Source organism: Serinus canaria, chromosome W (genome assembly GCF_022539315.1).
Source record: "Serinus canaria isolate serCan28SL12 chromosome W, serCan2020, whole genome shotgun sequence".
In the NCBI taxonomy this organism is placed as follows: domain Eukaryota; kingdom Metazoa; phylum Chordata; class Aves; order Passeriformes; family Fringillidae; genus Serinus; species Serinus canaria.
In genome coordinates, this window is record NC_066342.1 from 10,845,841 (window position 1) to 10,858,878 (window position 13,038).

Consider the following 13,038-nt stretch of genomic DNA (forward strand, 5'->3'; position numbering starts at 1 on the left):
CACACACCATTCTGTAAATAACCTATGTTTTGCATTCTTTCATGGAGGTGGAGAGAATTGATGGACCCTTAGTCTGTCCAGTGGCATTGGAGAGGTGGCACTGTCACCCTCCAATCCACTGTCACCTTTAGAAAACTATAAATGTTGGAGTCAGGAAATAAAGGTCCTCTTTTTGTTCCCCTCGAGAGCAGCAGTGTCTGTGTCATCATTTCGTGCCATATCGTGACATGTCACAATCTTTGAAGGTCCCACCAGCCATTGCTCTCAGTGTAGTCTTTAACAGTCCATTACATTGATCAATTTTTCCAGAGGTTGGTGCATGATAGGGAATGTGATACACCCACTCAATGCCATGTTCTTTGGCCCAGGTGTCTATGAGGTTGTTTCAGAAATGAGTTTCATTGTCTGATTCAATTCTTTCTGGAGTACTGTGTTGCCATAACACTTGCTTTTCAAGGCCCAGGACAGTATTCTGGGTGGTGCCATGGGGCATGGGGTATGTTCTTAACCATCCTGTGGTTGCTTCCACCATTGTAAGCACACAGCACTTGCTGTTATGGGTTTTGGGGAGTGTGATATAGTCAATCTGCCAGATCTCCCCATAACTGTTTCAGCCATCATCCTCCATACCTCAGAGGCTTTACCTGCTTGCCTCTGCTTGATTGCAGCATGTTTCACATTCATGTATTGTTGCGGCCCATGTTTATTTTATTAGTTTATTGTTAAAAGTTAATGTTAGTAGTTTGTACCAATGTACCCCTGTATTTTCCCCAAGTTGGTTTGTCCCTGAGGTGTATCCATCCCTAAAGCTGCCCTTTATGGTATTCCATGCCCTTTGTTCCAGCTCCTTCCCTGCTTGTCAGTGTAACCCTGCCCCTTGTTTCTGAATGAATCTTCTTTGTCACTCCCACCTCAGGCCAATCCCTGATTGTGCCACCCCTCTGGAATTCCCTTAAGCCTCGATGCCCCATTGGCCCATGTGACCTACCCTCTCCTCCCACCTGCCCTAATTGGCCCCAAGCAAGTGACCAAATCCCCTCACTCCTCCCCCAAGGATTCCCCACTGGCTGTCTGTTTGTACCCTCCCACCGGGTATTTAAACCCAAGCACAGCAGTTCTCGGGGGTCTTTGTTCTTTACCTCTTCAATTGTAATAAACTTCTCCCTGTTGGAACCTCAAGACCAGAGAGCCTCCTCCTTCTCCTTTGCCCGATCCCTGCTGTGGCTGTGACATTCTTCGCTGTAGAGCAAGCTGCTCTTCAGGTTCAGCTGCACGTTAAATCCAAACCTCAGCTGTCCTCCACTCCTGGCATGGTGCCAGAGTTTCTCCAGAGCTAGCCTGGGCTCCAGTGGCCACGTCAATGTATAACCTGTGCAATATTGTCCATGGTTAAGTCCACCCCTCAATCACAAGCCCATTGTCTTGGGATGATTTTATAATGATACTTTATTCCCTAACCATCTGCTTTATGCCCAGAAAACGGCTGCTGTCGATTTAAGATGCACCTGGGGGGTGGGGAGGTGAGCCTTGAGCTCCTGTGCAGTTTGGTTTAAACGTTCTCTCTCCAGTGTGTTTCAGGCAGTGACACAAATTGTTACTTCATTGCCTTTGTTGGATTAGTTTTTTTGCTTGCTAAGGCAAGAAGCTTCTTTTTTTCTTTCCCCACCTTTTTTTCCCTGGACTCCAGCAGAGATCCTTCAGCTGTTTCTTCTTTTGTTGTTTGGGGTTTTTTTTTTGTTTTTTCCCTTGAACTGTTTCTGGCTTGTTTTTTTTTTTCTGGTCCAGGGAGCCTGTGGAGGGGGGGGGAAGCCCCAGCCATTCCAAAGCCTGGGAAAGACCGAGCCAGCAAAAGAAGGGACACTAAAACCCACCAGTTTTGACTGCTGCAAGGAAGACACTAACACTAGACAAGTTCCCATCTATTCTGCCTGAGTGTGAAACACAGGACTCCCTTAACACAAGCGCCTCAGTATAAAGTATAGATTAATAAAAGTTGGGTGTTGGCTGCTGTGCTCAACCACAACCGCTTTTGCAAAACAAGAAGCCTAGCCCCAGCAGGGGCTACAATGATAAACAAATAGTAGATGCTATGCCTAATGCTAACTGCTCTTGGAGAGAAACAAAACCAAGTGGACTAAGATGATAAGGGAAAGGAATGTGAGCTAATGAGTTTGGATAACTGCTTTTTCTGCAGGACAAGGGCTTAACCCATGAGGGCTAAGGGATAAGAAGGAAGATGCATGCTAACAGCCATTTTTATGATAAATAGAAGAACTGTCATGTGATAAATATATTACAGTGTTGGCTTTCACAATTGTTAGTGTGAATACTATATGTTTTATAATGTTGACTTCTGTAAAGGAAGTTTTGCTAAAGTTTAGAGTTCTTTTAATGCAAATATTTTGTTGTTATGCCAATGTTGGTGAAGTGTTGTTCTAATGTTAACATTTAACCAATGAAGGACTCAAAACCTGTTGAATGTATCAAAAAGTAACAAATGACTATGACTAGGACAGCTGCACATGCTCTAAAAAGGCGGGACAGAAGAGGAACTGTGTTAAAATGTTTGGATCAGTATAACCATTTGAATACATGTATTAGGCTGATGCAATACCCAAGGTATATAAAGGGTGTTACTGTGTTGACTGATGTGCCTCTGGCTGCGGCTAAGAACCCAGCATTGTTCCTTTTGCTTTATTGACATTGTCCCCTATTGTCCCTTATTAAATTTTCTTTAAATTTTAACTGAGGAGTGGGCTTTGTTTCTCACAATTGGGATCTCATCCGGGATGGACGCCTCATCTCTGTGGCCCTAGGAGATTTCAAGCAAGAGGCGCGCCCCACCAACTTTGCCAGCTTGATTGGCTTCTTCTGGCATCATCGGTGACTGCAGGCTGACACCCCATGGACAAGAAGGGACTCGTAAAGCAAAAGAAAGGGGGAAGGATAAAGGGTCCCTAAGAAACCACGGTAACTAGCCTACAATTCTTGTGCACAAAGACCCAGACAAGAAAAGGGACTGTAAGTACTGTGAGGGGGGCAGTGTACGGGGGATTGACTGGTGTGTGTGTGAGACGCAGACTGGACAGTCCAGATCTGTGAAGAAAGTCTGGGAGTCTTTCTAGCTGCAGTTCCGTATCTCTGCGAGGAGACCAGCCAGGGAAGAGACAAAGCGAAAGGCAAAGACTGAATGATCCCCAGGGGTATCTGAGACAGGGCTCCAGGGAGGGGTTAGACCCCTAATACAGAGACAGGAAAGAGAGAAATTTCCTAAGCAATCCCCCAGAAAATAGGAGATGAGAATGAGGGTCCCCAATCCCAAAAAGAGGATCAGATTGAGAGTTGGGGTCCATGAAGGCTAGGAAAATTCCTCCAGACAGGATGTGTGGAATTGAAGGCTAGGAAAATTCCTCCAGACAGGATGTGTGGAATTGAAGGCTAGGAAAATTCCTCCAGACAGGAAGTGGGGATTTGAAGGTTAGAAAAATACCCTAAGGATCCTACATCCAAGAGCATCTGGGGTTGGTTAATAACATTTGAGATACTGATCGTATGCCCTAAATAAGAGCATTTTTACTTGATAACTTATACCTGTGGGTAAAGATTAACAAGTGATTTGAAAATAAAGGTACCTTATTGTTGTGTTGTCATTCCGTTATTATAGTGGAGTGAATAAGAGAGATGTGATATGGACTCAGGGTGAGTGTGGGGCGAGTGTAAGGCCTTGTCGGCATTTCTGTGGCCCAGTCCTGGGAGCAGCCGGACAGAGGCAGAGCGAGTGACTGTGAGTGAATGAGTGTAGGTTATTGTCCCAGGGTGTAGCAGACGCAGGGCCGGCTACGGCTTCGCCGGAGGGATGTTTAGAGATAGGTATTTGCTGAGTCATAGGAATTGTACCAGGAGTCCTCACTCTGGTCCTCCTTATATCTCTGTGACTCCATAGGCTAGTTTTCGTAACCCTTACAATTGGTCAGTTTTCAATCCTCCCTAACCCTACAAAAGAGGCTGTCTGGGCCCATTTTCTTTAGAAGAGCAGCTTCAAGACCCTTCGCCAGACCCTCAGAATAAACCATCGTGGAACACTCTTGGCAGCCTTCTCCTTTCTCATTTCGTCTGCCTTCCAGGAGCCACGGCCAGCCGCAGCCCCTACGAGCAAACTAAGAGCTGAAATCACAAAAGAGCTGACTTTCACTAAGAGCTGACAATCACTAAGCTTGCTAGGGGTCTTGGCTGCGCAGCAGTCTGGCCTAGGGCAGCCCAGCCTCCAGAGGGCTGAGGTGTTCGGCCTTGGGCCGCTTGCCTGGGGCGCTTACCCTGCGGGGAACCAGCTATCCGGCTAAGAAGCTAGCCCCTGTGGCTCCATTTATTTTACACCGGGGTGACGTTACGATGCTTGTATCCCGAGTCGTTGGTTCTGTTTGTGCTGGATATTATGTTCTGTGCCTTCAAGACTGGCTCTGAAAATCGAAGTTTTGTTTTTTTATCGGCCTGCACACTCCGCCACAGTTGGTGGGACACAGAGACGGGGCAACAACTTAGTGCTGCTTTTGCTTTTTGCTCTTGCTTTCGCTTTGCTCTTGCTCCTGCTTTGGTCTTGCTTTTGCTTTTTCTCGTTAGTTAGCTTAGCTAGGCAGTCCAAATTTTCCCTGGACTGTTTTTCTTTCCCTTTTCTTGGAACCATTCGAACATGCTCCGGACTGGGACCTGGGAAACGCCAAGAGTTTGCACTTTGTGGCCTGCAGCAGCCATTCCCAGCGCTGGAGTGACCGATAACAGAGCAATCACTCCCAGGAGAGACTTTCTGAATTTGTCATCTTTTTCAGAGTGGTGAAAGAGTGGTGTCATCCGGTATTGTTCATTCTGTGTGCTGGGGGGTGCTTTGCCTGTTAAATATACAGGTTCTTTCCATGTCTCTCCAAGGAATCCTTCCTGAACCAGTTGTGGGGAGGGGGCGTGTGGGTTTGCTTTCTGGAGGGGCCCCCTTTGGAGGTTTTCTCCCAAATTTGCCCTAAACCAGGACAAAATTTTGGTGCCCAATGCGTGGGGCTCAAGAGAGTCGAAAAAACCCTGTTTTGAGTGCATTTTGGTTGCCATTACTCTGTGTTGATATAAAGCAGTTAATAGCCATGTTTTTTGAATTCATGTTTCTTGGGGTGAAGGCTTGCATGCATTTCTGGTCCCTAGGTTATTTTGAGATATTAATACCTCTATGGTCTCAAGGTTTATTTTCTTATCCAGAAATAGCTCTAGTATTGTCCCTAATACATACTTTTTACAGCAGAGGAGCAGTGACCAGAATTGCTATCCTGCTGGGCTTGATGGTAATGACTTGTAAGAAGTTTATAAACATGCTGGGGTCTGCTCCAGGTATGATTGGTTCATGGCTATGGTTATGCACCCATTTTGTTAGAGAAGGAGCAGGGGATGAGGCTTTTCAGCCTTTGCTTTCCTTTTTCTCCTCTGAATCTGTTACATCCCTATTGGAGAATGTTCAGTTTCCCTTGAATGTTAAAGAGACCATCTGGTATTTAATCTGGTAAGCTTCCTTTATACAGTCTGCAGCTTCTTTAGAATGAGGGCTGAGATTTCTAGACGGGCTGATGAGACCCCTGACCCAGGAGAAGACCCAGGAGTGGAAAATCCTGAGTGGTATGGGAAATGGAAAGATATGGGCCAAATCCTGAAGAAATTCTCTGACCCTATAGTCTGGGACTCTCCCCATGAACAAATTCAGAACCTAGCTGAGGTGGGGAAATACCTGAAAGAAAAGTACCATGATGACCCTAAGGAGAAAAAGATCATTGCAGTAAGCTGGGCCCTGGCATATGCTTATCACACTCTTCAAGATATTGTAGGGCAGCACTCAGAGGAAGGGGGGCAGGGAGATAAATCAGCAGCTATCCCAGTAACGCTACAGCCAACACCCCAGGCTCAAAGCCAGCAGCTAAACCAGATAGTGAGCCTAAGCCAGCAGCTAAACCAGACAATAAGCCTCAACCAATGGCCATTGCTACTAGCACTAGAAGCGGAAAGTGCATAGGCAAGACCGATCGACCAGTAGATGATGATGATGATGATGACAATGATGGTGATGATGCAGGAGAAGGACCCTCAGCGCTTCCTGACATAAAATCAGGAGTCAAAGCAAAAGGCACAAGATCAGAAGTCAGTACTGAGTCCTTTTCCCTGAAGGACCTTCATGGCCTAAGGAAGGATTACACTCAACGACCTGATGAATCTATAATTAGTTAATTTGTCCATCTTGGGGATGCTGCAAGCGAGGCTACAATTTTGGATGATAGTGAAGCAAGGCATTTGGGATGCCTGTCACACGATCCCGTCCTCGACCAAGGAATGATATGGGGGGCTAACCCTCAGAGCCCCAGAGTACGGGTCCTGGAAAGTTTAGCACAAAGATACCTGTGTGCAGATGATCTCTATATGCAGCAAACCCAGTGGAAGACCATAGAACAAGGTATCCAATGCCTGAGAGAAATGGCAGTGGCAGAGATTATCTTCTCAGATGGCATAACAACTAGGAATCCAGACTTGGTACATTGTATGTCTATGATGTGGGGAAACTTGCACAACTTGGGCCACAGGAATATGCTTCTGCTTTAGCCATAATGAAGCGGGATGAGAGGGATGAGACCGTGCTTGATGTGGCGAAGAAGCTCCAAGCATATGCAGATGCTGTACATGGCCCAACACATGCCAGAATCACAGCGGTGTAAACACGTCTGCAGAAATTAGAGGACAAGATAGAGGAGAATCATAAGAAACTCAGGGAGGAGATTAAAAAGGACCTTTTCCAAATCTCAGCAGTACAGATCAGAGGTGGTAGTGCCCAACGCAGACATTCCCCAGATGGAGAGAGAAGGTACACCCCAGGAGGTGAGCTGTGGTTCTTCCTGCGTGATTGAGGAGAAAACATGAGGAGATGGGATGGAAAATTTACTGCTGCTCTGGCACAACAGGTGTGTGAATTAAAGGAAGGCAAGGCTCAGAGAGGGAGTTCCACCAAAAGGAAAGCAGCTCCAGTTGCCTGTAGCTGAACTGCCAGGTATGATGATGATGATGACATGTCCGATCCTCTTGAAGGAACTTCCAAGATGTATGTCCAAGGAGAGAAGGATAACCAGGCTTAGAGGGGCCCTGCCTCTAGCCTGGCGTGGCAGGGGGATCACAGGATTTTACTTTGGTGGAAGCTGATGTGAGTCTGACTGGAAATGAGTGGAAGAAACACCCTATTGCGACTGGCCCAGAGGCCCCATGTGTTTTGGGCATAGATTACCTCCAAAGTGGGTATTTCAAAGACCCAAAAGGACTCAGGTGGGCATTTGGGATAGCAGCTGTAGTGACAGAGGGCATCCAGCAACTGAGCACCTTGCCTGGACTTTCCAAGAATCCATCTACCGTAGGACTTCTGAAGGGGGAAGACCAACAGGTACCAATTGCCACTTCCACAATGCATCGCTGACAGTATAGAACAACTCAAGATGCTGTGATTCCCATGCATAAGATGATCTGAGAGCTGGAGAGCCAAGGGGTGGTCAGCAAAACCCACTTACCCTTCAACAGCCCCATTTGACCTGTGTGTAAATCTGAAGGAGAATGGAGATTGACTGTGGACTACCGTGCACTGAATGAAGTGACTCCACCACTGAGCGCTGCTGTGCCAGACATATTAGAGCTCCAGTACGAGCTAGAGTCCAAGGCAGCGAAGTGGTATGCCACTATTGACATTGCCAATGCATTTTTCTCCATTCCTCTGGTAGCAGAATGCAGGCCTCAGTTTGCTTTCACATGGAGGGCAGTGCAGTATACCTGGAACTGACTGCCCCAGGGGTGGAAGCACAGTCCCACCATCTGCCATGGACTGATCCAGACTGCACTGGAAAAGGGTGAGGCTCCAGAACACCTCCAGTATATTGATGACATCATTGTGTGTGGGAACACAGCAGCAGACGTATTTGAGAAAGGAGAGAAAATCATCCAAATCCTCCTGGGAGCTGGTTATGCCATCAAAAAGAGCAAAGTTAGGGGACCAGCCCGTGAGATTCAGTTCCTAGGAGTAAATTGGCAAGATGGACGGCGTCAGATTCCTACGGATGTCATCAGCAAGATCACAGCTATGTCTCCACCAACCAATAAGGAAATGCAAGCTTTCCTTGGTGCCATAGGTTTTTGGAGAATGCATATTACTGAGTACAGTCAGATCGTGAGCCCTCTTTACCTGGTCACCCGCAAGAAGAACGATTTCCACTGGGGCCCTGAGCAGCATCAAGCTTTTGCCCAGATCAAGCAGGAGATTGCTAATGCAGTAGCCCTTAGCCCAGTCAGGACAGGACCGGAGGTGAAGAACATGCTGTACTCTGCAGCCGGGAGCCATGGTTTGTCCTGGAGCCTTTGGCAGAAGGTGCCTGGGGAGACTCTGTGTCAACCACTAGGATTTTGGGGTCGAAGCTACAGAGGGTCTGAAGCTAACTACACCCCAATAGAGAAAGAAATCTTGGCTGCCTATGAAGGAGTCGAAGCTGCCTCAGAGGTTATTGGTACAGAAGTGCAAGTCCTCCTGGCACCCTGGCAACTGGTGCTGGGGTGGATGTTTACAGGAAAGGTTCCCTCTACCCACCACGCCATTGATGCCACATGGAGCCAATGAATTGCTTTTATCACACAGCGCACCCATATTGGTAAACTGAATCGCCCTGGGATTTTGGAAGTAATTACAAATTGACCCGAAGGTGAAAATTTTGGTGTCACAGATGAAGAACAAGAACCAGTGACACAGGCTGAAGAAGCTCCACCATATAACCAACTGCCACCAGAGGAAACACGCTATGCACTTTTCACTGACAGTTCCTGTTGCATCGTAGGGATGAATCAGTAGTGGAAAGCAGCTGTATGGAGCCCCACACAACAGGTCACAAAGGCCACTGAAGGAGAAGGTGGATCAAGCCAACTTGCAGAACTCAAAGCTACTCAACTGGCCCTGGACATTGCAGAAAGGGAGAAGTGGCCAAAGCTCTACCTTTACACTGATTCATGGATGGTAGCCAACGCTCTGTGGGGATGGCTGGAGAGGTGGAAAGAGGGTAACTGGCAGCGTTGAGGAAAACCAATTTGGGCTGCTGATGAGTGTAAAGACATCTCTACCAGGGTAGGGAGGCTATCTGTGAAAGTCTGCCATGTAGATGCCCATGTCCCCAAGAGTAGAGCTAATGAGGAGCACCAAAACAATGAGCAGGTAGACCAGGCTGCAAAGATAAGGGTGTCAAATATTGACCTAGATTGAGAACACAAGGGTAGAGATGCCACCTATAAGTGGGCAAGAGACCGAGGGGTGGATTTAACCTTGGACAGTATTTCGCAGGTTATCCATGACTGTGAGACGTGCTGCCATCAAACAGGCCAAGCAAGTGCTGCCCCTATGGTATGGTGGGTGGTGGTCCAAGTACAAATATGGAGCGGTCTGGCAGATTGACTACATCACACTGCCCCAGACATGCCAAGGCAAGCGCTACCTGCTCACAATGGTAGAAGCCACCACAGAATGGTTGGAAGCCTAGCCTGTGTCTCATGCTACTGCCCGTAACACCATCCTGGGCCTTGAAAAGCAAGTCCTGTGGAGACATGGCACCCCTGAGAGGATTGAGTCAGACAATGGGACTCATTTCAAGAACAGCCTTATCAACACCTGGGCTAGGGAGCATGGCATTGAGTGGGTGTACCATATCCCCTACCATGCACCAGCTGCAGGCAAAGTGGAGAGGTACAATGGACTACTAAAAACCCCGTTGAAAGCCTTGGGTGGGGGATCTTTCAAAAATTGGGAGCAGCATTTCGCAAAGGCCACCTGGTTAGTTAACACCTGAGGTTCCACCAACCGAGCAGGTCCTGCCCAGTCTGAGTCCCTGAATATAATAGATGGAGGTAAAATCCCAGTGGTACATGTCAGAGGTTTGTTAGGGAAGACCGTGTGGATCAATTCTGCCTCGAGTACAGACAAACCCATCCGTGGGGTTGTCTTTGCTCAGGGACCAGGTTGCACATGGTGTATAATGCAAAGAGATGGAGCAACAGGATGTGTACCTCAGGTAGATCTGATTGTGGGGTGAGAATGATATGCAAATATCACTGTTTGTTGGATGTTATTGCCATTGACTGTACATTAAACCACCCAGACAGGAGATAGAAGGAAATGTGTAAGTGTTGAAGGTCTGAGCATGTGAAAGATGGAGTTTTGAGTGAGTAAAATGAAAGTGGGGAATCCTGCAGCTCTGTAGTATGGGGCTTGGATTCAGTGGTTCGGTGTGGGGACGCGACGAGGGCGTGATGGGTATTGCTTGTAATTTTTGGGTGGAACAGATGGAAGTTTTAACATGAATAAAATGCATGATGTTTGGTCGTATGTTGACGATATGGGGATAAGGGGTGGAATGTCCTTGGGTGATATTATGATGCGTGTATCCCCAATCATCTGTTCTGTTTATGCTGGATATTATGTTCTGTGCCTTCAAGACTGCCTCTGAAAATCGAAGTTTTGTTTTTTTATCGGCCCGCGCACTCCCCCACAATCAGCGGGACACAGAGACGGGGCAGTACTTAGTGCTGCTTTTACTTTTTGTTCTTGCTTTCGCTTTGCTCTTGCTCCTGCTTTTGGCTTTTCTCGTTAGTTAGCTTAGCTAGGCAGTCCAAATTTTCCCTGGACTGTTTTTCCTTTCCCTTTTCTTGGAACCATTGGATCCTGCTGCTGACTGGGACCGATAACAGAGTGGCCACTCTCAGGAGAGACTTTCTGAATTTTTCATCTTTTTCAGAGCGGTGAAAGAGTTTAGTCATGTGGTATTGTTCATTCTGTGTGCTGCGAGGTGCTTTGCCTGTTAAATAAACAGATTCTTTCCACTTCTCTCCAAGGGATCCTTCCCGAACCGGCTGGGGGGAGGGGCCTTGTGGGTTTGCTTTCTGGAGGGGCCCCCTTTTCGAGGTTTTCTCCCAAATTTGCCCTAAACAGGGACAGTTATGTCAACTGTTGATTTGGAGTTCAGCCTTGTTGTCTGAAGGGTGGTGGATTGAGTGTCTAGAGAGGCGAGATTTTTTGTACTTAATGTGGGAAGCAGCTGTGGGGAGTGGATGGTGCCAAAGCTGCTGGAGGAATGAATTAGAGCAAAGGAATAGGGATCAGGGACGAGCAGGTCAGGTCCCAGGAAGATGGGACAAGGAACAAGTAAGTCAGGTCCGAGGTAGAAGGGAAGGAAAAGTGCACCAGCAGGCATACCCCAGGACAGTCCCCTAGGAATTAAGTTAGCTAACTGGGATAGTAATCCATGTACTAAAGGAAAAGATAAAGTCAAAATGATTCGATATTGCATGATAGAGTGGACAAAAAAGGAAATAAGATCCGATCATGTCTATTGGCCTGGGTATGGGTCTTTTGAGCATTGCATTAGTCAAGCTCTAAACATATTTGTAAATGCAAAAGAACCTTTCGATCCTGAGGAAAATGAATATGCCTCCTGATGGACAGAAATTTGGCCCCAGGGGTAAATGTTTTTAAGGTATCAGAAGCCTTATAGCAAGCTGAAGAAAAGAAGGAAAAGAGGTGGGAACTGCTAGATGCATTACCCCTCTGTACCCTCCCACTTCTCCAGTGACCCTTGCTGCTCAAGTGGCCCCTGCTGCTTCACCGGCTCCCCCTCCCACCAGTGGGGGACCATACCAAAACACTAGGGGAAGTTCAGTAAAAACTTGAGGGCTGCTCGATAAGTCTTCCCCTGCCACCACCCCACCGCAAGGGAAACAGGTCTTTCCCAAGGTCATGATAGCTGAGAAACAGAAAGGCTGGTCTGATTTAGAAAGAGATCAAGAAGTGGGCTTATTTCCTTTGAGGGAAAGTGCCTATGGAAGGGGCTCAAGGGGGGATAGGATTTGTGAATGCTCCTTTGACCTCTTCAGAAGGGAAATTAAAGGATTATTAGAAGATCCCATAGGTTTAGGTTAACAATTAGACCAATTTTTAGGCCCCAACATTTTTGCTTGGGTAGAAATGCAGTCAATAATGGGCATAATGTTTTCCCAAGAGGAGAGGCAGATGACTAGGGCTGCCAGAATGATAATTTTGGAAAGAGAAAATCATCACAGCCCACCAGGGGACCATAAAATGCCAATAGCATCTCCTAATTGGAGTCACAATGATGCAGCAGGACGAGGAAATATGAATGATTATCACAATCAGATAATCAAAGGGATAAAAGAGGCAGCACCCTGAGGGCAAAATGTTAGCAAAGCTTTTGATGGGCAGCAAGGAAAGGAAGAAACTCCAACTGAATGGCTAGAGAGGTTCTAGAAAAACATGCACCAGTACTCCAGGACAGACCGCGATAGTATAGCCGAACAAGCCCTTTTAAGGGTTAACTTTGCCACCCATGCCTGGCCAAGTATTAGGAAAAAATTGGAAAACATTGAGGAATGGCAAGATAAGGGGTTAAACAAATTATTGAAAGAAGCCCAAAAAGCTTATGTACTGAGGGATGAAGAAAAAGCCAAGGCAAAAGCTAAAATTATGGTAGCCACCATGCCAGAAAGTAACCCCTCAAGGAATCTGCAGCTCCCAAGTACTATTCCTGGATATTCAGATTCCAGAGATAAGGAAAGGGGAGGAAACAGGACCCCTGTATGATCAAGGTCTCAGGAGCAAACTAGAAATGTCTGTTTCTATTATGGAGAAGAGAGACACTATAAGAGATATTGACCTTGACGGAACAAGGATCTGAAAGTATTCCAAGAGGGACATTCAGGAGAGTTTGCAGACTAGGGATGTCCAGGGCTCTATTTCCTGGATAAATATCATCTAGAGCCCTTGATAACTTTAAAAGTAGGCCCCCAGGGGGAGGTATTAAAATTTATAGTTGATACTTGGGCAGAGGGAACTTGTGTAGTTACTATTCCAAAGGGGTGTAAAATAAGCAATGACATTATAAAAGTAATGGGAGCTAAAGAAGAAGGTTTGAAGGTTCCTCTAATAAAAAATGTAGT

At 46.7% G+C, this 13,038-nt stretch overlaps 1 long non-coding RNA gene across 2 annotated transcripts in view; it reads left to right on the top strand.

Moving 5' to 3' along the window:
- The window catches only part of LOC127060994 (uncharacterized), a 56,332-nt gene that overhangs the window by 27,764 nt on the left and 15,530 nt on the right, over positions 1 to 13,038 (top strand). Inside the window, exon 4 of one of the 2 annotated variants that reach the window (XR_007780358.1) lies at positions 1,786 to 2,899. The exons of the other annotated variant lie outside the window; for it this stretch is intronic. This is a non-coding gene — a long non-coding RNA (uncharacterized LOC127060994). Of the gene's footprint in view, positions 1 to 1,785; positions 2,900 to 13,038 lie in introns of those variants that run through there. 2 annotated transcript variants of the gene reach the window in all.